This window comes from Pipistrellus kuhlii, unplaced genomic scaffold, assembly GCF_014108245.1.
Source record: "Pipistrellus kuhlii isolate mPipKuh1 unplaced genomic scaffold, mPipKuh1.p scaffold_m20_p_7, whole genome shotgun sequence".
NCBI classification, from domain to species: Eukaryota; Metazoa; Chordata; class Mammalia; order Chiroptera; family Vespertilionidae; genus Pipistrellus; species Pipistrellus kuhlii.
Genome location: NW_023425573.1, coordinates 17,761,411 through 17,785,331, shown reverse-complemented (window position 1 = coordinate 17,785,331; position 23,921 = coordinate 17,761,411).

Sequence of the window (23,921 nt, the reverse complement as noted above, 5' to 3'; positions counted from 1 at the left end):
GCTGGAGAGCACAGCGGAGGTGGCAGGATCCTCTTCCACCTCTGCAGCAGCCCTAAGGTTGTCCAATTGCTAAAGGGCACAGGCTGAGCTGAGAGGACCCCTCTTTCCACCCTCCCATTCTGCACAGGGCTTCTAATAAGTATAAAGTTCTTTGGTTTATCTCTTCTTGTCTCCCCAACCCTATATCAAGTCATGTCAGTCTGTTCCATAACCTCCATGCTTTCGGTCTTATTTTGTTGGTCAATTCATTTTGTTCATTAGATTCCACAAATAAGTGAGATCATGTGATATTTGTCTTTCTCAGTTTGGCTTATTTCACTTAGCATAATATTTTCCATGTTCATCCATGCTATCTAAAGGGTAAGAGATCCATCTTTTTTTATAGCTGTATAGTATTCCAGAGTGTAAATTTCCCATAGCTTTTTATCCATTCATCTCCTGATGGGCACTTGGGCTGTTTCCAACTCTTAGTTATTATAAATAATGCTACTATGAACATAGGGTGCATATATTCTTTCTGATTGGTGTTTTGGGGGGTTTAGGATGTATTCTGAGAAGTGGGATCACTGGGTCATGCTCTTGGATTTTTTTTTTATCACAGCTCAAAAATACTTTACTAATGACAAAAGTGAGGCCCAGTGAGACTCAACTAGTACCTGACAGGTCCAGAAACATAATCTTTGTCCCCTGGTTCCTTCCACGGGCTGTAGCTTTATGTCCAGCTACACATCTGGAGCACTGGGGAGTTGGTTAGAAACACAGATTTGGGGGCCTCAGCGGCATCTGAGGATTCTGATTCAGGAGATATGCAGTAAGAACTTAAAATAGCATTTCTCGAAGGTTCCCTGTGAGTCTGATGAAGTTTAGAGCCACTGACATACTATTGGGTCTCCCATGCCCAGGTACCAAAGGGCAATTGATTATTCTTAGGAAAAATAAATGAATAAATTCAGAGAAAAGCCTGGATTTGCTCATGAGATGACCATCACTACACATGATAAAGTATTATTAATTGGAACTATTTTAATCAGGTCCAAATATTAATTACTGGATTCAGTACCACTCAGAAAGAATTTGACCAATGTTTTGTACCCTGGATATTTGCTTTGGATTTTATAAGTGTAATCTCTGAACAGTATCTTGAACAAGATGGATCATGCTTTGCCTTTTACAAATTGGCTTTTCATGCATTTCTTAGAAGAATAAGGCAAGTCTTATTTTCCCTATTTTAAAAATAATACAGCTGAGATTCACAGAAGAGAAATGGCATACTGAGGAAACACAGCTAGTAGGGCTAGATCTAAATCCAAAATCTTGGATTCTAATATTACTCCTTAATGCATCAAAAACGAATCCATATTAACAGAGCCTCCTCTTTTCTGCTCACTCCAGCATAATCACAAATTGTATTATAAAATGGAAAGCTCAATAACTCTAATAGCTATTTAAAAAAACACTATTGATGCTCACAGCCAGGACCTCATGATGTTTATTCTAATGTCCTCATTTACTACTATGCTATCATTGTAAAATGAAAACTCTTCAACAAAATTGTATCCTTTGACTTTTGAAATCAATTTCTACTCAGGCTAGGAAGTACAATACTAGGTTAAAACTCAAAAATGGCAAGACTCCATATCACAAATTATTCATCAACAACAACAATCAAAAGTCAATATTTATTTCAATTTCTAAAGGAAGGAGAACTTGTTAAGAATCAACATTTTTAAAATGCTCACAGCTAAAGAAATGTGAGCATTTCATACTTGGGCGATATTCAAGGGTACCAAGTTAGCCATGGCTTGAGTGACTTGATGATTTTTCTCCTCATCATGATCAATTTCACATCAATGGACTGCACTCCTCAGCATTATAATTCAATGTGATTATTATCCTGGCTAAAGTCCTTGCCTCCTTCCAGGGACTTATCATTTCAGCTGCACAGACATGCTGTTTTCACTCAATTCTTTTAGACATGAGAGGAGAACAAATTACTTTGGCTAAACATGCTTCAGCTTCTCCTACATAGAATCAGCATTGCTCTCTCCTGGGAAGTTGGGAAAGTTCACTTGGTGCCAAAATATGTGCCAATCAGAAGAGAGTTTTCTAGCCCCTCCAGTAAATCCCTCTAGGCTCCCCCCTTGCTCCTGATCATGGCCCTGTATCTCTGTTTGATCCCCTTAATAACAGTCCTAAGGGCTTTGCCCTGCCTAATATTAAAGTGTACTATAAAGCTACAATAACAAAAGCAATATAACAGAAGTTCAGGAATATATAAAAAGATCTCAATTTTAACTTTGTTTCTTTATTCTCTCTCTCTCTCTGTCTCTCTCTCTGTCTCTCTCTCTCTCTCTCTCTCTCTCTCTCTCTCTCTCTCTCTCTCTCCTCCACCTACACCTTAGAATAGGTAGCACTGTATGAGTATTTATTGAATGGTTAAAGGACAGATTGGTACCCAGGTAGATACTGAAAGAAATAGCTGAGTAATATCAGAGGGAAGGATAGGAGAGGAATCAGAAGAAAAATGCCTAGTAGGAGTTGTGGCTGTTGTTTTTAGTGGGACATTATCCTTCTTGTTTCTCACTAATCTTTAGTGAAACCCTATCTTAATAAAATACATGCAAATATATACTACACTAACTGTGAGGAGGAGAGGGGCTAGGATTGGGGGAGTATTTTCTTGGAATTTGTATAACAGGCATATATTCACGTATTCTAGGTGAGTATCTTTGACCCAAAAAATTTAAGACTCATTCTATGAAAATCATTGGCCAAATTTTAAAAAGATATAAAAATTATGTTTATCCCTCAGTTATTTATAACATTGAAAAATAGAAAACAACCTCAATAGAAGACTGTTAAGCAAATTAATGTGCAACTAGACCCTATGCAGTCATTTTAAAATAAGATGTAAGGAGTAGATTTTTATATACTGTTATGGAAACATATCCACAGACTATTATTAAGTGACAAAAAAGCAAATAACAAGATAATATGTATAACAAAATAATATTGAATGTAAACTGTAACTGGAAAATAATTTAAGTAATAAAAAGAAAGAAATGTAAGCATTCATGATATACTAAAAATTTGTATGGATTTTTCCAAAAAATAAGATAATATGTGTGTACATGAAGTGACTTTTGAAAAACATAAAGATACTTGTATAGAAAACCCATCTGGAAGAATAGTAACAGTGGTTACTTGTAGGAGGTGGCATCTTCCCCCAACTAGACCTCTTATGACATTATTTACTTTGGGGGGTGCTATTTGCCTGTTTCTAGAACGTACAGCTAAATACACTGGAATATGTTTTTATAAAGAAAAAATACAGAGTTTTTTCCTCCACCTAGCCATCCAACTTTCTACATATAGAATTTTATGTCTCCCAATGAACTGTAAAAGGTGTGCCTCATCTAATACAGTGTAGACATCATAGGAGGGTTTGAATACAAGTCCAATTCAGTCAATTTTAAGGCCAGAAATGATTGCCCTTTCTGTTGAATGTAGCATGCCAAGAGATATTCCAATGTAATATTTTAAACATTTAGATTCAAGATTTGCAAGCTAATTGATAGAGGGGGTCACATCTTGGAAGAATATGACAACTAAGTCACTAACATGGAACTGGCCACTTTAAGTCAAGGAAAGTTACAGCTTTGCTGTATTCAACAGGGAAAGAGGCCTCAGGAGAAAACAGGAAAGATGCTGATGGCTTCTTAACTCTTACCTAAACCAACACCTCTACCATAGTTACTGCAACATCACAGTCATCACAGTCATCACATCATTTCTTTGTGTGGCCTGAAACCAGGGAAGCAATTTCTCCCACCCACCCATGCCACCACCCATAAAAGCAGGAGGATGAATAGAAGATGGGAAGTTAGAGCAGGAATATTCTCTCTCCACCCAGAATCAGCATGACCAGTACCTACTCCCCTAGCTTCCAATGGGAAAGCAGATTGCCAGAAAACTCTGAGACCCTTCCTTTGGCTAAAGGCTTTATGAGAGAAAGACCAAGAGATTGCAAAAGAGGAAGAGAACAAAGTAGAAAGGGAACAAGGGAAGATTTCCCACCCCACCCCCACCCCCAGACATAGCAAGATTGTGGCTGAACCTGTGTCAAGAGCAGATATTGGCCTCACAAACATGACAGATCTGAGAAACGAAATCATCACTAGCTCATATGTTCCACCAAATTGATGTGGTTATAAAAGTAGAATAGCCTCTGGATAAAAACCTGGTTTCTGAGATCATGGGCCCTATTACAATAAAATTGGCCTGCAACAAGTTAGGCCCAGGTATATAGAAAACACTTCACTTGCAGAGATTTTCCCAAGTGTATTAAAATTCTTATTTCATCCACAATAAAGTTTGTTTTCTCCCAGAAAGAGATATGAGAGGTTTAATAAGGGAGTGGCTTTGCAGTGTTTTCTGACCTGGTTTAGGGATGCCAGTTTTCCCTTGCACTCCAGGGATGGGGACTCTTGCAGACATGGAGAAGGTCACCCTCCATGGGTTTTCCATGATTAATTCTAGAGCTGAGCCTTGGGACAGCGTTGGCACAAATTTCTGAGAACTAACCCCTTTCACATGCCGCCTGCTACAGGGCTTAATAAGGTATGAAACCTATGCATTCTGGAAATGTCCACGCAACAGCGCATTATTGTTAAGCTTCCCCTTTCTGCGTATTTCTCCTTACTCTAGGCACACTGGACCCTTAATATACCAAAATCTTCTCTTGGGAAATGACCTTGTGTCAGTCATTCACAGTTTAGCAGAAATTCAACCATCTCCTCTTCCAAAAGCATTTAAATTATAGCCCCCCTCTAATTGTGAGAGAAAATATGTGTGTCTTATAGGAATCTCAGGCATATTTTATTAGATTCTTTTGGGGCATGAGAGTGAAAATGAAGACTTTTCCAGCTCCTTGAAATCTCACCAACTTCTGGGTGGATTCTTAAAACTAATGTGGTCCAAAAAGCCAAAAGGCCATAGAAGCATTGTATATTTACAGTTATTTTTTTTTAATTTTTATTAAATGTATTGAGGTGAAATTGGTCAATAAAATTATATAGGTTTGGGGTATATAATTCTATATAATACATCATCTGTATATTATATTATGTGTGCACCACCCCAAGTTGTCTCCTTCCATCATTATCTATCCCCCCTTTACCCACTTCTACCTCTCCCCACTTTCCCTCAGATAATCATCATACTGTTGTCTATGTCTATGTCTATGAGGTTTTCTTCTCTACTTAATCGCTTTTACTTTTTTCACCCCAGCCCCCAAGCTCCCTCCCCTCTGACAGCTGTCAGTCTGTTCACTGTATCTAAGTTTGTTTCTATTTTATTAGTCTATTTTGTTCATTAGATTCCACATATAAGTGAGGTCATAAGGTACTTGCTTTTCTCTGACTAACTTATTTTACTTAGCATAATACTAAGGTCCATCCAAGCTCACACAAAATGTAAGCTTTCCTTCTTTTTTACAGCTGAGTAGTATTCCATGGTATAACTGTACCACAGCTTTTTTATCCACTCATCTACTGATGGGAACTTGGGCTGCTTCCAAATCTTGGCTATTATAAGTAATGCTACAATAAACATAGAGGTACATATATTCTTTCCAATTAGTGTCTCAAAATTATTTTAGTTACACTTGGAAGGACAAAGGTCAGGAGCAGATGTCAGACATATGAGTTAAAATTAATGATCATTTGTTAATGGAGTGAAGAGCCATTCATCATTTTATTAGAACTATTCCTTAAAGCCGTATGGAAGCTTTTATAATGGAGCAAATCTTTATCCTCTTTAGAATATTAAGATTTTGATTTTTTTAAAGTGCAGACAACAGGGTTGCCCAAGTATCATTTCCTCTTATTAAACATTAGAAGCTACCAGTTAGTATGACAACTGGATATGCTCCTCTAAAGTAAGTATACAAATGTTGACCACAGTATGCCAACCTTCCTTCATTCCTCCATTCCTTCCTTCATTCCTTTATTTAACAAGTCTAATTGAGTGTCAAGTACCATGCTAGCATAGAGATACAATAGTGAACAAAAGCAAAGATGGTCCTGACTTTTTTTAGTCTAACGGTGTAAAGGGAACAGATGTTAGTGAAATAATTACACTCACAAAGTAAAATCACAACTGTAAAAGGCAATAAGCATGTGCCAAGGCCCTGTAACAGAAGGTATCCCAGAGCATACAATGAAAGGACCAGAAAGCTAGAGTGACTGGAAAAATAAGCGTGAGGAGGGACGTGGTGTGAGACAAGGTTGAAAAGACAGGCAGAGGCTTGTAAGCCACAGGTGGAGCTTTACCTTTTTCCTAAGAGCAATGGGAAGCCAGCAATGGGTTTAAAGAAGGAGAGTGGCGAGTTCAGATTTCAATTTTGAGATTACTCTGGCTACATGGGGAGTCTAAATGGGAGGGTGGGAGGCAGAGTGGGTGTGGGAGAATTGGTCTGGGAGTTAGGACCAGCCATCCACAGAGCTGACAGAAAGCACCCGTGCCTTGCAGGTCGCTGACCTCTGGGATGGATTTGGGCCCGGACATGGCACTAGGATTCTTTGGGGACTGATCACCTTATCCTCCCATGCTTGGCTTTCAGGAGCTCCAAGGAGTACCATTTAGAATGCAGTTTGTGCAATTCTCCCTTTTCAAATACAAGGCAAAAATGAGTTTCTCAAGATTGAGCTGTTGAGCTGGCTACAAGCATTCCTGGGACTGAATACCTTCGGGCCCAGCAATCAATGCCCTCCCCAGGGCTGGGGCTGGCCATTTTCAGGCTCAAGTGTAATTTAGGGCTGTGCTTATTACAGGCTCAGACCTTGTTTGATGCACTGGAGTGGAAAAAAGTTCCCTCTCTGCATGTGGCCGTGTCCTCCGTGTCTATCGTATCTTTAACAATGTAAACATCAGAAACAGATGGGGAAATCCAGGCCGGTGCCAGGCCAAACAGCACTCGCTGCAGACAATATGCCATGGTGCCAAGACAAATATGTTCTGTGGATATCACTAACTCATGGTGCACTGGAACCAAGCAAAACAAATAACAATTAGGGCCCAGAAATCTTAAAATGAATAACCTTTCTGTACACAAACTCAATGCCACTATTAAAAGGCCATCAACTGTGACAAATATATGAAACGTAACAAAGGAAATCCTTCTTATGTGAATAATTACTGAATAATTACCAGGAAAGGGGGCATTCCTCTGGTGTGCAGAATCTGTGGGTTTTGCACACTGAGTTTTGCTTTTGCAGAGCACACAGTCGCTTTCCAAATGCCTTCACAGACTTGAGTCATGGGGAGAGGAAAAAGTCCGGCATGGGAGGCCCAGGTGTGTAGGTCCTCATGGCCCCTATTCCAGACAACTATAGCATTGATTGATGGAGAGAGTGGCCTGGTCACAATGCTCTAAGGGACAAAATAGGGTCTGAAACTAGGTCTCCTGACTTTCAGTCCAGTGTTCCGACCACCAGTTTGCATAGTCCTCCTTACTCACACCTGCATCCCCATGCCTCTCCCTCCCCATTGTGTCTCTTAACTAGGGAACAGGTGCTAGAAATTTCTTAGGCACAGAATGGCAGCCTGGGGATAGTCATTGCAGTGCCCAGGTGTCCTTCCAGTTTATAGCCTGTCATCTCTCTTCACCAGCCAAAGCAGGTGCCTTAACAGGGGCAAGGGGACAAGTGAGATTACTTACTAGCCACAAACTATGAGCCAACTAGCTTCAGCTGAATGAATTCATAGTTCAATCAGATATGCGTACCCTTTGGGGTCACAGCTCAGGGCAGGAGTGAAAAGAAGAATCCACCTGAAAGCATAACCTATGCACTCTCTGCCTATAGCTTGCCCACCCGGTGGATCACTCCCTTGATCTGGGTGTAGCCCGGCAGCAATAGAGCCCATCTTGTGTGGGTCCACACCCTGGGGATCTGACTCCTGAAGGAAAGGAATCCCAGACTGTACCTGATGCATGGCTCCTGAGAATCATTGACAGGCACAATAAAAGCCATTCTTTGCCTATCAGACTCACAGAACATTTTAAACACTGGTTATTTTAACTGTGGTGATAGGATAAGGAAATGGGTACACTTATAAGTGGAAGAGGGTAAATTGATGCAATATGGTTTTTTTTTAAAGTTGGCAATTTCAATTGAAATACATTAGGTTGAACCATAGGCCAATAACTACTGAAGAAATTGAAGCAGCAATTTAAAAAAAAAAAAAAAATCTTCCAGCAAACAAAAGCCCTGGTCTGGATGGCTTTACAGGGGAGTTCTACCAAGCATTCAAGGAAGAACTAAAAACTATCCTCATCAGACTATTTCAAAAAATTCAAGAGGAAGGCATACTTCCAAGTGCTTTCTATAAAGCCAGCATTACCCTAAACCCAAAACCAGATAAAGACACCACATGAAAAGAGAACTACAGGCCAATATCATTGATGAACATAGACGTAAAAATCATTAACAAAATTCTAGCAAATCAAATTCAGCATTACATTAGAAAGATCATACACCATAACCAAGTGATATTTATTCCGGGATGCAAGGATGGTACAATATCTGCAGATCAATAAATGTGATACATCACATAAACAAACTAAGAGACAAAAATCACATAATCATATCAATCAATGCAGAAAAAGCATTTGGCAAAATCCAACACCCTTTCTTGATAAAAACTCTCAGCAAAGTGAAAATAGAAGGATCATACCTCAACATAATAAAAGCCTTATATGACAAATGTAACATCATACTCAATGGGCAAAAACTAAACTCATTTACCCTAAGAACAGGAATAAGACAGGGATGCCCACTTTCACCATTTCTATTTGATATAGTACTGGAAGTGCTAGCCATAGCAATCAGACAAAAAGAAGAAATAAAAAGCATCCAAGAGAGGAGAAACCAAGATGGTGGCATAGGTAAACACCTGAATTGCTGCCTCACACAACAACTTCAAAACTACAACTAAAAGACAAAACAGACATCATCCAGAACTGAGCGGAAATTCTACAACTAGAAGGAAAGAGAAAAGCACACTGAGACTCAGAGGAGCTGCAAGGTAAAAGCAGAGATAAAGAGACATGTACATATGGAGAGGGCTGGCAACTGAGTACGTGGCTGGCTTTGTCAAGCAGGAGGGAGACAAAAGCTCCTGAGTGCTCTGAACTCCAGTTCCGGGTGAGACCCTGGAGACCCAGACTCATACGGAGAGAAACTGGACTGTCTAGCATTGGGTGAAACTTGAGGGCAGCTTTCTTTGAGAGGTGCTTGCAGCAATTACCCAAGGACCTCTTAGGGCAGGGTTGACTGGTAGCCATTGCTGTTTGCTCCACCCTGAGACTCCATCCCACCCCAGCTGTGCACACAGGCTTTTGCATAAGAATGGCCTGGTCCTTTGGAAACTAAATTTACCTTACAAACTGTAGCTGAGTAAGTGAGACACAGAACATCCAAAAAAAAAACCCAAGGCCCCACAGCAGCTCGCCTTGCTTCACAGCTGGCCTCATCTGGGGACTTCCAAAACCCAACAAAGAAGGGGAATCTGCATATCTCTCCATAGATCCTGCTGGGTGGCCTTGGGAACAGGCTAAATTAGCACCTCCTTGGAGATCCAAGAGCTAGTGTACCCAGGGATAAGAGTAGGACCATCCAGAGTAGGACCACCTCAGATCCATAAGGGACAAACTCAGGGGGCAGACTCAGTGAGAACCAAAACCCCACTGAAGCAAATTTTGCCTCATAAGGGTGTCTCCAGCACAGTTCTCCCATCATAAATACAGCTGATCCTCACAGCCAATTGGCCTGGCGGTCAATTCCTCCCAGTGATACTAACAATAATCAAGGTTTAACTACAACAAGACTGTGCACACAGCCCATAAACGGGTGCACCAAGAGTGTCCACCTCAGGTAACTGGGGAGGCTGAGCCACTGGGCTCTATAGGACACCTAACACACAAAGCCCCTCTATCAACTCAGGGAAGCAGCCAAAATGTGTTGACAAATGAAAGAAATGAAGGAAAGCAAACTACTGGATAAAGAGTTCAAAACTACTGTTATAAGGCTTTTCAAGAATTGTTTTAGAAAAGGCCAATAAATTTAGTGAGACCCTTGAGGATATGAAAAAGGACCAACTAGAAATTAAGCATACACTGACCGAAATAAAGAATAAAATACAGAGACTCAACAGCAGACCAGAGGATTGCAAAAATTAACTCAAAGATTTGAAGTACAAAGAAGCAAAAATCACCCAACTGGAAAAGCAAAAAGAAAAAATAATTTAAAAATATGAAGATAGTGCAAGGAGCCTCTGGGAAAACTTCAAGTGTACCAGTATCCGAATAATTGGGATGCCAGAAGAAGACAGAGAGCAAGATACTGAAAACCTATTTGAAGAAATAATGACAGAAAACTTCCCCCCTATCCCCCGCACCTGGTGAAAGAATTAGACTTACAAGTCCAGGAAGCACACAGAACCCCAAACAAAAGGAATTCAAAGAGGACCACACCAAGACTCATCATAATTAAAATGCCAAGAGCAAAAAAAGAGAGAATATTAAAAACAGCAAGAGAAAAACAGTTAGTTACCTACAAGGGAACATCCATACGACTGTCAGGAGGAGAGGAACAATTATAATAATCTGATAAAGATTTATTGAAATTAAAAATAAAAATAAAAGGCATCCAAATTGGAAAAGAAGTAAGTATTATGTCATCCTTATTCATAGATGACATAATATTATACATAGAAAACCTCAAAGACTTCATCAAAAAACTACTAGACCTAATAAATGAATTGGGCAATGTAGCATGTTACAAAATTAACACCCAGAAATCTATGGCCTTTTTATACACCAATAATGAATTCACAGGAAGAGAAACCAAAACAAAAATCCCTTTTACCATTGTACAAAAAAAATTAAGATACCTAGGAATAAACTTAACTAAGGATGTAAAATACCTCTACTTGGAAAACTATAGGACATTGAAAAAAGAGATAGAGGAAGACATAAACAAATGGAAGAACATACCATGTTTATGGATTGATAGAATCAACATCATTAAAATGTCCATACTACCCAAAGCAATCTACAGATTCAATGCAATCTTCATTAAAATATCAATGGCATATTTCAAAGATCTAGAACAAACTCTCCAAAATTTCTTCTGGAATAAAATAAAAATAAAAATATCCACAAATATCCACAGTAATCCTGAGAAAGAAGAACAAAGTTGGAGGGATTACATTACCGGATATCAAGCTATATTACCAAGCCACGGTTCTCAAAACTGCCTGGTACTAGCACAAGAACAAACATATAGATCTATGGAACAGTACAGAGAACCCAGAAATCAACCCAAGCCATTATGCTCAATTAATATTTGACAAAGGAGGCAAGAGCATAAAATGGAGTCAAAACAGTCTCTTTAATAAATGGTGCTGGGAAATTTGGACAGATACATGCAAAAAAAAATGAAACTAGACTACTAACTTACACATACACAAAAACAAACTCAAAATGACTAAAGGACTTGAATAAAAATCCTACAAGACTCTCTGGGTAGCAAAATAGAAGACATATGTCATAGCAATATATTTACAGGCACAGCTCCTAAGGCAATGAAGACTAAGGGAGAGGGCCTCAACTGGCCAGTGGACATCCCCTGAGGGGTTCTGGACTGCGAGAGGGTGCAGGCTGAGGGACCAACCCAAGTGCATGATTTTTTTCGTGCACCAGTCCTCTGGTTTAAAAAATAAAAACACAAAACTACACACATCCCTATATAAATGTATATTTTAAAGTTCAGAAGGTAATATTCTAAATTAAACTGTTAATAATAGTTATAGAGGTCAGTAATGGTTGAAAAGAACTTTCCATTTTATCTGTTGTTTGTATTTTTACAAGAATATATTAATGTACTATTTATGTAATTAAAAATATTAAGCATTTTAACCACAAATTTTAAACAGCACTGGGGGACACCTTGAGTTGTTTCTATGATGATGCCTTGGCATTGGAGGTGCTAAAACACGGTGGCCAGCTGAGTGTGGGTGTGGACAATGTTGGTTCATTTCTTGTTTGTGAGTCACCAGTGTCTACCGGGGTGGAGAGAGAGAAGCAATTGCCTTTTTACTAGCCACCTACTAAGTGCCAGGCACAGATTCTCATCTATCATTTTCATAATCCTCATAATAACCATGGACCATTGTGGTCCAGAGGATAGGGGCTTTCCCAAGTTTATTCAGCTAATCATTGGTCAAGCTGAAATTCAAATCCAGGTCTGACTCCAGAGACCACCTTCCTTCCACCATAACTTGTGAACAGAAAGGTTCTTCCCTGCCTGGGGCTGAGTAGGGCAGAGCAGAAATGCCATCGCAGTGAAAGGAGAAAGAACAGAACCACCACACAAGACTGAGAGGGGAGGAAGAGGTGTGAGAAGGGCAGGAGGGGTACGGGAGAGATGGAGATGATGGCTGTTGGCAGCAGTAGCCACGATGAGGAGCACAGTGCTGATGCTGAAGCTACATGGCTAGGAGTGACACATGGGATGGCAAACTGGCTGATAGGAAGCAGGATCTGCTTTCTCATCAGTATATCAGGGCAAGCCCCTAAAGCTGGGGAGGATTCAGACCTGAGGACAGTAAGGTGGCAGTGGTAAGTGGAAGTGATAGTGGTAGTGGTTTTTGGCAGAGAAGACACACACACACACACACACACACACACACACACACACACACACACACACTCATGGAGTGGAAAGGGAAAGGAAGGAAAAAACAGATAAAGACAATGAAAGACTCAGTGCCAAGCTCTTATGAGCTTTGCCTCCTCCAGCTCTTGGTAGAAATTTCATAACTTAAAAAAATGCTTCAAAACAGTTCCTCAAACCCATCAGTCTGTTTCTCAAACATTTCCAAGTGCAGTTAGTTCCTCTGCTTGGGACATCCTGCCTCCATCCTCATGTGAGCTCCTATCCTTCCAGGCTCAGCTGAAATGCCGCCCCCTCAGAGAAGCCATCCTGTCGGCTCTAGGAGATGCCCTACTCCAGCCTCCCTCCCTCCCTCCTGGTTATTACTTACAGCATGGATTACACTTTGTAATTATTTATTCCTTTTTCCACTTGTTAATTACCATCAAAATGCATCCTAAACTCTTTGTTGGGAAAGAGAAGCACACAGATCGAGTTGGTTTTGTTTATCACTATCCCCAGCACCCAGCAACCTATCTGGCATAAAATTGATGTTCAATAATTGTTTGAGGGGTAGGTGGATAAAAAAGAAGGGAGGGAGGGAGTTATGATTATTCACTTAAGTTCTCTGCTACCCAAGAGCAAAGGGGTACCTGGCAGGCAAAGAAAACTTCTCTGAACATTTTTCTTCCAGTAGCACCTGCTCCAAAGGAACACTTTCTGTTTGGAAAGCCTGCACTAAGCTGATTCTTCCCTGGTTTTATCTGCTCCCAACCTCCCCTCCATTACTCAGGATAGCGAAGAATTGGCTGGAAATCTCGTGTTGGATTTCGCATAGAAAATGATGTGTGCATCTGAAATGTTATGCAGTTGTCTAAGAGCTGCTAGACAACATTCTACGCTGGCTTCACAGAACATTTATAACTGCCAAAACAAGTTATTTCAAATATAAACATGGTATTTTTAGCCCAGTGTTGTTGATAACCTATTTCATTAAGTCATAAGCTCGGCTCAGAATCAGCAGTACGTCTTCAGTCATCCCTGGTGATAGGAGCTTGGACACTAACTCGTGACAGGCAAAGGAAGGAAGTCTGGTCAGATCTCTTTGGAAGCCATGCCTCACCCTCTGTTCCCTTACCTCTCAATGTTCTCTTCTTCCTCTGTGGATGACAGAAATCAAAGAATAAAAGTAAAAATGGCAGCAATAAGAATGGAAAAGGAAAAGAATTGGAGGGGAGGGGAGTACCCAAGTGCCACCTTAGCAGATGCCAAGGGAAGCCAAAGAACCAAGAGGGAAGAGGAGGATGAGAAGGCAGAGGGAAAAAAACACAGACAGAAGACTCCTCCTTGACCAGAGGAGCACGGCCCACCTTAGCAAGTAGAGTAGCGATTTTTAAGTGGTGTGCCCCAAGAATTTTTAAAACATGCAATACCTGACTAGTTAGTTAGGGGCATCGACCTCTTTCCCCTTAGATTATCAAATTCAAAAATCATAACAGCCAACATAAGAATAGCCATTCAGTACTGAATCAAAATTATACCTGTTTTTGTGTTTGTGTTAGATCAGCAAAAACAAAACAAAACAAAAAACAGAATATATTTTGGATGTGCTGCAGAATCCTACTAGTAAGTTTATGTGTGCATTAAGATGAAGAAGGGCAAAACTCCATGGTGAGGACACTGTGGGGAGCCCTGGCCCTGTATTTGAAGCCTATCCACCTGAGACAGGGGTTTCTGGGAAGGAAAGCAAGAACACAGGAAGCCTCAGACTTCCATTTTTTCAATAAATAATTCTGCCAACATTTTCCTATCCCATTGCTGCTGCTGCTCTGTGGTGAAGATTCTCAAGTATGGCGAGGAGAAGATGTAAAAGTGTGGGCATCAGATTTAGGTTTAAACCCCAGCTTTGCCACTTACTAGCTGTGTGACCCTAGGCAAGTTACTTAACCTCTCTTGGCCTCAGTTTCCTCAGCTATGAAATATGGAAAATAAAAGTACTTGCCTTCCAACCTAGGCAGCATAGCTCAGTGGTTGAGTGTCAACCTATGAACCAGGAGGTCACGGTTCAGTTCCTGGTCAAGACACGTGCACGGGTTGCAGGCTTGATTCCCAGTAAGAGTAAGCAGCTAATCAATGATTATCTCTCATCATTGATGTCTCTCTCTCTCTCTCTCTCTCTCTCTCTCTCTCTCTCTCTCTCTCTCTTCCTCTCTCCCTCTCTCTCTCTTCTTCTCTCCCTCTCTCTCTCTTTCTCTCTTTCTCTCTCTCTCTTCTTCTCCATTGCTCTCTGAAATCAATAAAAATATATGTTATTTTAAAAAGTACCTACCTTCCAGGTTGGGAGAACTAAACCCACTAATTTTTAACAGTGCCTATCATATTGTAGAAATAAAAATATATACTCTTTTTTTTTCATTTCCCTTCTGCCTCCTACCCCAGTCCCTCTTTTCTTTTTTCTTTTTTTTTCTTTTTTTTTTTTAAGTCCCTCTTTTCTGTATGACTAATTGTCCCCTGTATGACTATACCTTCAGGGGAAGGCGATTAAAATCTGAACAAGGACTATGGAGTAGAGAGGAGGGATGGACCCAAGAACTATTGTTTGGGACAGATCAACAAGACTGATGATTATAACAGCACTGAATGTCTGAGGCTCAGCCTGCCCTGGCTTCAAATCCCACTTCTACCATTTATTAACTATGTAGCCTTGGGCAAGTATATTTATTTCCTATGGCTGCTCTAACAAATTACCACAAACTTAGTGGCCTAACACAACACAAATTTATTCTCTTACAGCTCTGGAAGTAAAAAGTCCAAAATCAGTTCACTACACTGGCTAAATTGAAGGTATTGGCAGGGCTAGTTCCTTCTGAAGGCTCTGGGAAATCCATTCCCTTGTCCTTTCCAGCTTCTAGTGGCCACCTCTATTTCTTGGCTTCTGGCCCCTTCCTTCATCTTTAAAGAGATTCATTCCCATCTCCCCTCTGTCATCACATTGCCTTCTCCTCTGACTCTGACCCTCCTGCCTTCCTCTTATAAGGATCCTGTGATGGATAAGTCAGGAAGATGTCTCCATCTCAAGATCGTTAACTCAATCCTCTCTACAAAATCCATTTTACCATGTAAGGTAACATTCCCAGGTTCTGGAGATTAAGACATGGGCATATTTTGGGGTGTGGGATTGGGGTGGAAGGTATTATTCAGCTTACCACTTCAAGTGAATTCATTTATTTGAGACCTCTTTTCTCACATCTAAAAAGGAAAAGGACATCTACTATAACAGTTAATTTTGTGTGTCAACTTGGATAGACCATGATACCCAGATAGTTGATCAAATGTCACGATGAAGGTAATTTTTTACTAGAGGCCTGGTGCACAGATTTGTGCACTGGTAGGGTCCCTAAGCCTGGCCTGCACCCTCTTGCAATCAGAGACCCCACAGGGGATGTAGTAGTGTGCCACGTGGCAGGCAACCAGGGAGGAGCCTGAGCCCCAGCTCTGCTGCACCTGCCACCACAGCCACTTGGTAGCATTGCTAGAGAGGAGGAAGAGGTTCGCACCACCACACCTGAATTTACCAGCCCGAGCCCAGTATCTGGCGCACATTGGTCAGCCAAGCAGTGCTCCTGCTGAAGGAGTGCAATGACCACCAGGGGGAAGCTCCTGCATTGAGCATCTGCCCTCTGGTGGTCAGTGCATGTCATAGTGACCAGTCAACAGGTCATTTGGTTGTTCAGTCGCTTAGGCTTTTATATATATAGATGAGATTAACATTTAAAGCAGTAGATTCTGAGTAAATTGCTCCCTGTAATGTGGGTAGGCTTCATCTAATCAGTTAAAGGCCTTAAGACAAAAGGTCTGACATCCCCTAAGAAAAAAGTAATTCTGCCTACAGACTGCCTTTAGAGTCTAGCCCAACATCAACAATTCCCTGGGTCTCCAACCTAGCAGCCTGTCCAGCAGCTTTTAGACTTTTAGATTTGCTAGCTCCCACAATCACATGAGCCAATTTCATATGTTTTTGGTTCTGTTTTTCTGGAGAACCATACCTTCAAAGCATTCCTGTCCAATTTAAATGAGATAAAACATATACAATGTTCAGTACAAGGCTCATTAATAAATATTAAAACTAAAAAAAAAAAAAATGTGCCTCCAACTCTGAGTTACTTTTATGCCACAATGGACTAGGGGAAGAGCAGGATGAAGACCAGCTCTAATTACTGTTTGGAAGCTCCCCTACAAACCGATACAGAAATTTCTTCAGAGCATTTTCTATGATCCTATTTGTCCCTAAATTAGGGTTGTGCCCTCATCAAGTTGTTTCCTACAAAGAGAAGATGAGTTTAAAGTTTTGAATAAGCCACCGCCTCGGGATGTGGCCTGCAGCCTTAATGGTTGCTGGTGTAGCCATGGGAATGGAAGTGAGAAGCCAACAAAAAGTCAGAGGGATTTGCCCACAAGGAAATGTTCTGAAGTTATGCTTCTTTGTGCCTGCCTCTGAGATGAGGGAGACCGCCCACGTGAGCAACCTTGCTGACCCAGTGAATGAGACAGAGGAGGGAAGAAGGGAACGAAAAAGAAGGAAAGCAAACACAGCATATATGTGTTGACAATCTAGGGTTGTCAGTGCTTGCCATTTCCAGGACTGACTCATGGCTCACACTACAAACTGTTGAGAATTGTCCTACAACCACTGGCCTTAAAAGAGGAAACCTGATGAGAAGTCAGCAGGGAAACACCTTACGACGTAGTCTATTCAGCTGTCATCTTTTAGCAGCCACTCAAATGTATTTACAGGAGCTCGCTGAAGTCAAGCATATGGTGCTGTTTAGGTGATTCAGCGCCTCAGCTCTGGAAGGTACTGCACCTCTCCCCTTCCGTGGGAGTCACAGAAGCTCAAGTTCATTGAGCTGCAGCAGACAAAGGTGTCTTAAATTCAAACTGTGGCACTTTGCATGGTAATTTACACTGCAACCCTTTGTCCCCCTGTCATCCCAAAGAAGCTCTCCCAAAAGTTGAGGGAACGCAGCTCAAAAGTTTATAGCCTGTTTGACACCCTGTGCTTTCACCCCGCCTCTCATCAGACAGAAGGGGAGGGGACAGAGGATGTGGGTTTTATTGTGGTGGCTGGCGTTCTTTCACATTCTTCAGTGGAGAGGCTGGAAGAAAGACTGGATAAAGTCATCGTTTGGTTGCATTGTAAGAAAACCTAATATTGGAAACTATTTGTGATTAGTGAGAAGTTAACCTTTCAAGTAGTAATAAAAATAAATTTTTCCATTGATATAATGCTCTCCACTTTTCAAAATATATTTACATTTCTTGTCTCTGATGGAGAAAAGTAAGTTCTATATTAGAAACGTTGTAAACTGCCAAAACCAGTTTGGCTCAGTGGATAGAGCATCAGCCTGTAGACTGAAAGTTCCCGGGTTTGATTCCAGTCAAGGGCATGTACCTGGGTTGTGTGCAAGAGGCGGCTGATAGATGATTCTCTCTCATTGATGTTTCTAACTCTATCCCTCTCTTTTCCTTTCTATTGTAAAAAAAAAAAAAAATCAATAAAATATATTGTAAAAAAAAATCAATAAAATATATTTTAAAAAATAAGGAATCCACTAGCCACATGTGGCTAATTTTTAAAAAAATGTTGTAAACTAAATGTTTGTGCCCCCCAACTTTATTTCTTGAAGCCCCGTCCCCTGATGTGATGATATTTGGATGTGGAGGTTTGGGGAAGTGATTAGGTTTAGATAAAGTCATAGGATAAGGTATTTATGGTGGGAGGATTGCCCTTATAAGAGACCAGACTGTTTCCCCCCATACATACTCCACCATGTGAGGACACAGCAAGAAAGCAGCCATTGCAGTTCAGGAAAAGAGCCCTCCCCTTACCAAGACTTGACCGTGCTGACACCCTGATCTTGGACTTCCAGCCCCAGAATTGTGGGTAGTAGATGTCTGCTGTTTAAGCCACCAAGTCTGTGATAGCTCAAAAACACACTAGTGACAAACAGTGAAATTTTAACACATCCAATTGTTTTTAGTTAGCCCAAATAAGCATGATTTTAGCCATTTAAAGCCTGCTTGCTTTGCATACCCAACATCAGCTAGCCAAAGATAAGATCTATACAGATCCCCTTTGGAGCCCTCTGGCCCGGGCTGGGCTGCTGAGCAGCAGCATGTAGACCATCATCCTCTCCCAATATCCCTCTCCCTAGAAGCTCCCCTCGCTGTCTGAGTAGTGACATAGCCTCTGGACAGTTCATGCTAGAAGGGACTTTCCCCACATGCAAACCTTCCAGAAATACCCATGTAAGCCCTGAGTGTACTACTGCCACCTCGTGGACATATCTTTTTCATTGATCAGCTTCAAAATCCCTCAAATTCCAAGTGAAGTCAGTGCAAGTATGGCTTAAACCCACAGTGATATGATACTAGGAAGCAGCAAATTCTCAAAGTCCAATAGGTAGCAAGCACAAGGCCTAGAGGACCACTCCAAATTCACATCCTTACCAGTGACTGGACCATATGAAACTTCAACCTCCCTCTAGAGGGGGAGGGCCAGTGCCAGGCCAAATATCAGGATGCCAGCCAAGTAGAGAACTATGCAAGGAAAGAAAGCAAAGAAGAGGTCATGCATCATGATTGGCAGAAGGTGGAGCTCACACTCTTCCTCGGAGGTACAGTGGCTACAGCCAAGGCTAGGATAGAGCAGGGGCCCAATATCTGTGTCATTGCCAGATATTGTTTTATGTCAGGTACCTAGAGAGAGTCTCTGGGAAGGCAGGTTGCTGTTGCTGATGATGATGATGGTAGTGGTGATAGTCATGGTGATGATGATGATGATGATAATGGTGGTAGTGGTAATGATGATGGTGATGAGAATAAAGATGATGATCTGGATAATGATGATGATGTTGATAATCATGATGATAATGCTGATGGTCATGGTGATTATGATAATAGCAATAACGGTGATGGTGATGATGATCATAAAGATTATGATAATGTTGGCTAACAGGTATTAAGCACATTATATAGTAGGCATTGTGTTAACATACATTATTTAATTTATCAACCACTTATCAACCACCCTATCCTATCAATCACCCTATCAGGTTGTTTTCCCCCTACTTCACATATGAAAAAACTGAGTCTCAGAAAGGTTAATAAACTTGTCCAAAAAAATGTTGGCATCAGAATTCTATCCCAGGCACTACTCCCCAATTATATACTCTTATTCCATACATTGTGAAACAATGGCCTTATGACAGGAAAGGCAAAATTTGTTCCATGCCCCATTTTCAAAGTTTCTGAAACCAGTCTCCTAGGAAACAAAGAGAAACATTGAACGTGCAACACATAAAGGTACTTCTAACATCAAAGTGGCTTAAAACTCAGAGGCTATATCTCTGTGACCTCTGAACATCCAGGTACAAAATGAATATTTCATAGGGTAGTGAAGGCCTGAGGTGGGGGTGGGAGTGAGCAGGAGGAGGTCAATGGGGGAAAGGGGACATATGAAATATTTTCAAGAATAAAAGATAATTTAATGATAATTTCAGCAGATATGCAGGTTCATGGAAGACAGGGCTGCTGCTTCTACACTGTAGCTCATACCCCCAGAATAGGGCTGTATAAAAAGCATGGCATCACTGAAAACAAGGAACATTAGGAATTAATACATCCAGGAGTAACAAACTAAAAATGCATTTTTAAAAGGTATACACAGTCAGTGACAGCATCGACCAACCTGTCAGAAGTATTAGCAGATAGAAAGTTCTAGCTTTCCATTAATGGAAGGTTACTTTGTTTTACTTTCAAATGCCTCAAGGTGGGTGGCAAGCTATGTGTCACACCCCATGGGAAACTGTCATGAAAGACACTTGTGGCTTCATGGAGCAGTTCCCAGTGACAGCCAAGAAAGAAAGCAAAGGCCAGCAAAATCCAGCTCTGACCCACTGCTGCTCAGAGGTGTGTGCCTCCCTCTGTGATCTAGAAAGATAAAAGAAAAAGCCTCTTTATTAAAAGCCTGGTGCAATAACAAAGTTAACATAAACCTGTGATATAATTTAATACATGGTTCTATGTATTCCTTTAATCATCCAATTTCCTTTTGTCCATCTATCTCCTCAAAGGTTATAAGCTCCTTGAAGCCAAGGGATATGTACTCATCGCTCTCATTTCCCCCATAACAACCAGTGCAAAGGTAATACAGCCTGGCTACCAGTTGTTCTAACAATAAAAATCAATCTTACACCCACATTGCAGGGTCCTCAATTTGTTTGGAGCCAAATATTATCATTATTGAATCTATATTCATTTTTCCCATAGTGGTGAGCAGATAACTGCAAACTAAGTCATAATTTCTCTTAGCAGTAATCCCATGACTTGGGAGTTCTATTGCTAATCAAAAATTCAGCATCAAATCATTCATAAATATGTCTAAAATCATTTAAATATAATCCACAATCGCTTAAAAGAGTAAAATTATTCTCCAAGTAGAACTTCAGAATGTGAAAGGACCTCACAGGTGCTTTAGTCAGCACGCTTTACTCCACACAAGCAGAAGCCCTGGGAAGGTGAGCCATTCAAAGGAGTAAAGGCAGAGTCAGGACTTGACCTTCAGCCTGTGGGGTTGTCTCTACAACACACTACTATGCCTTTTTGGTAGTGTCATAAAAATGGCATAAATATATCATCTTTCTTTATCTTACGGTGGTCCCAAAGCACCCATTTCAAAAATCCAACTCTACAGTATCATCATCAGCATTCCCTGAAGTGGCATTCCTAATATTTGTCCTACCAAATGTTAGCAGTGCTGTGCCAGAGACTGCTTATGTGCTTTTAGCCTTCACTCCTGCCCCTCTGTGCTGAATTATGGAGGAGTTGCATTCTCCAGACCTCCTTGCCAATGGGCTTCCTGTTATTTTCTGCAAATGTGAGAGAATGGCAGGTGACACTTCTTGTGTCCTAGCACAAGGGCTTAGCACCTCACCAGTAGTCCTGCCCCTGCTCTATGTGTCCCACCATGCTCTGTGCCCCCCTTGCTGGTCTTAGTACCCTATATACTACCCCCAGGATGAGAGATGAAAGTACTAGTATGTACCACATTCTGGGAATACCATGTCTACACTTTGGGGTTGCAGCTACTAGTACTTCCTAGAGTTGCCAATCTCTGAGTCACAGCACATTTTTTACTCTTTCAGCTCTCCCAACAGTTTTAAGCTAGAACTCTATAGCCAGACCTCTCTGAATTACATAGCTTATTTATATTTCCTGAATAAGCTCTGACTGATGGAGTATCATATAACAAAAGTACCCAGTGGCCTTGGGAAACAAAGTTAAACACTCTTCCTTCCTGCAGGACCTCTCAGAGCACTGACTATATTAATGGGTATATTGGATACCCAAGAAGGGTATCTAGCATACAATATTACTGGTTCCCAGATATTTTTGTCAAGGGACCCTTATTTCATAAAACATCTCATGAGCCTAGAGTTTGTGATGCTTTAAAAAAAAAAAAAAAAACCCTCATAATAGAAATCCTCTCAAGATATTATGTTAGTTCTAATCAGCACAAATATTTGATTAACAAAAATTGAACCTATATTTTTAACATTTAAAATAGCATTTGGGAGTTGATTTTCATGGTTAAGGAAGTTAAAACTGATAAGTTACGTTTATTTCCTCAATCAGTGTTTTTACATCCACCTTTTCTCTATGCATTGAAAACCATTCCAAAATGTAAGTGAAAAAGTCATTCTCAAAAATAGCCATCAGTGAAGAGGCTTAAGAAGGTCAAGGCCACACAGCCAGTGTGGTTCAATTGGTTGAGCATCATCCCATGGACCAGGAGGTCCCAGGGCATATACCTGGGTTGCTGGCTCCATCCCCATTAGGGAGCACATAGGAGGCAGCCAATCCAGGTTTCTCTCTCATCGATGTTTCTATCTCTCTCTTCCTCTCTCTTCCTCTCATTCTAAAAAATCAACAAAAACATATTTTTAAAAAAAGAAGAAGCAAAAGAAGAAAGCCAAGGCCAATGTTTCCTTTGAGCTCTCACCTTGGGGAGTCTTAAGGCTTCTTTTAACTCCCTCTTTTGGATGTTGTCTTTCTCCTTCTCTGCATGCCTCCCCTTTCTCCCTCACCCAGAGGACAGCAAGGGACATGATATCAAGGGCAACCCCCAGTGATAAACAGACTGAGAAGGAATGTAAAAGGCCCCACAACAGAACAGGGGTTAAGTAATCTACTCCCCTCTTGATGAATTCTTATATAGCATTAGAAATGATAATTACGATGACTGTGCAGCAACATGGAAAAAATGCTTATGATATAATTAATGCTAAGTGGAAAATGCAGAACACAAAATGATAGCTACACTATGATTACAACCATTTAAATTATATGTTCATAGGGACAGAAACTGGAAGGCAATGTGGAAAAAATAAAAATAGTTTAATTTGTCAGGGATGACATTGGTATCATGGGTGAATTTTTTTCTCTCTTTATGTTCAGCTAATGGTTCTGTAACGTCAAGCAAATTTTCAAAAACTAAAATAAAAAACAGACCTAAGAATGTGTGGAAGTGGGAGAGGATAAGCCATCATTCTCGTTTGCCTGAGGGTGAGAAAATAAAATCTATATACAAAGATAGGAATAGTCAACTTGTGTTTTATATCAAAATGCAACTTTGTTTTCTTGCTGACTAAAAATCAGAGCCTGGTGCTTCTAAGCAACCAACAGGCCCTGCTTGGGAAAGCCAACAATATGTTACTAATCTAAAGAACTCTAATCTAAAAGTAATTCCATCTCCCTGATTGGGTATTGAGGGTCATGGTGACAAAAAAAAAAAAAAAAAAAAAAAAAAAAAGGAAAGAAAAGAAAGAAAAGAAAAAACAAGAAGAGATTTGGACTTTCTGCTGGATACAGGTGAGATAGGTCTGGGGAGAACGACTACAGAAAGGAACCTTAATGGGGCCCATTCACCCAATGTCCCACCCAGGAAGTTGTCCAAGAGCAAAGAGATGCCACAGGAAGGATTGCACCAACAATGGTCCCAGAGAATCTCTTCAGCCAACCATTCCAACTTTGCGTTAGGGTACACTTATATACCTGCCCTCAGAGCGCCCACCGTCAGTAGCCTCACTATGGCATGAGGCCACAGGCCCCCTCCTGAGCCTTGGGTGGACTAATAAGGCAATA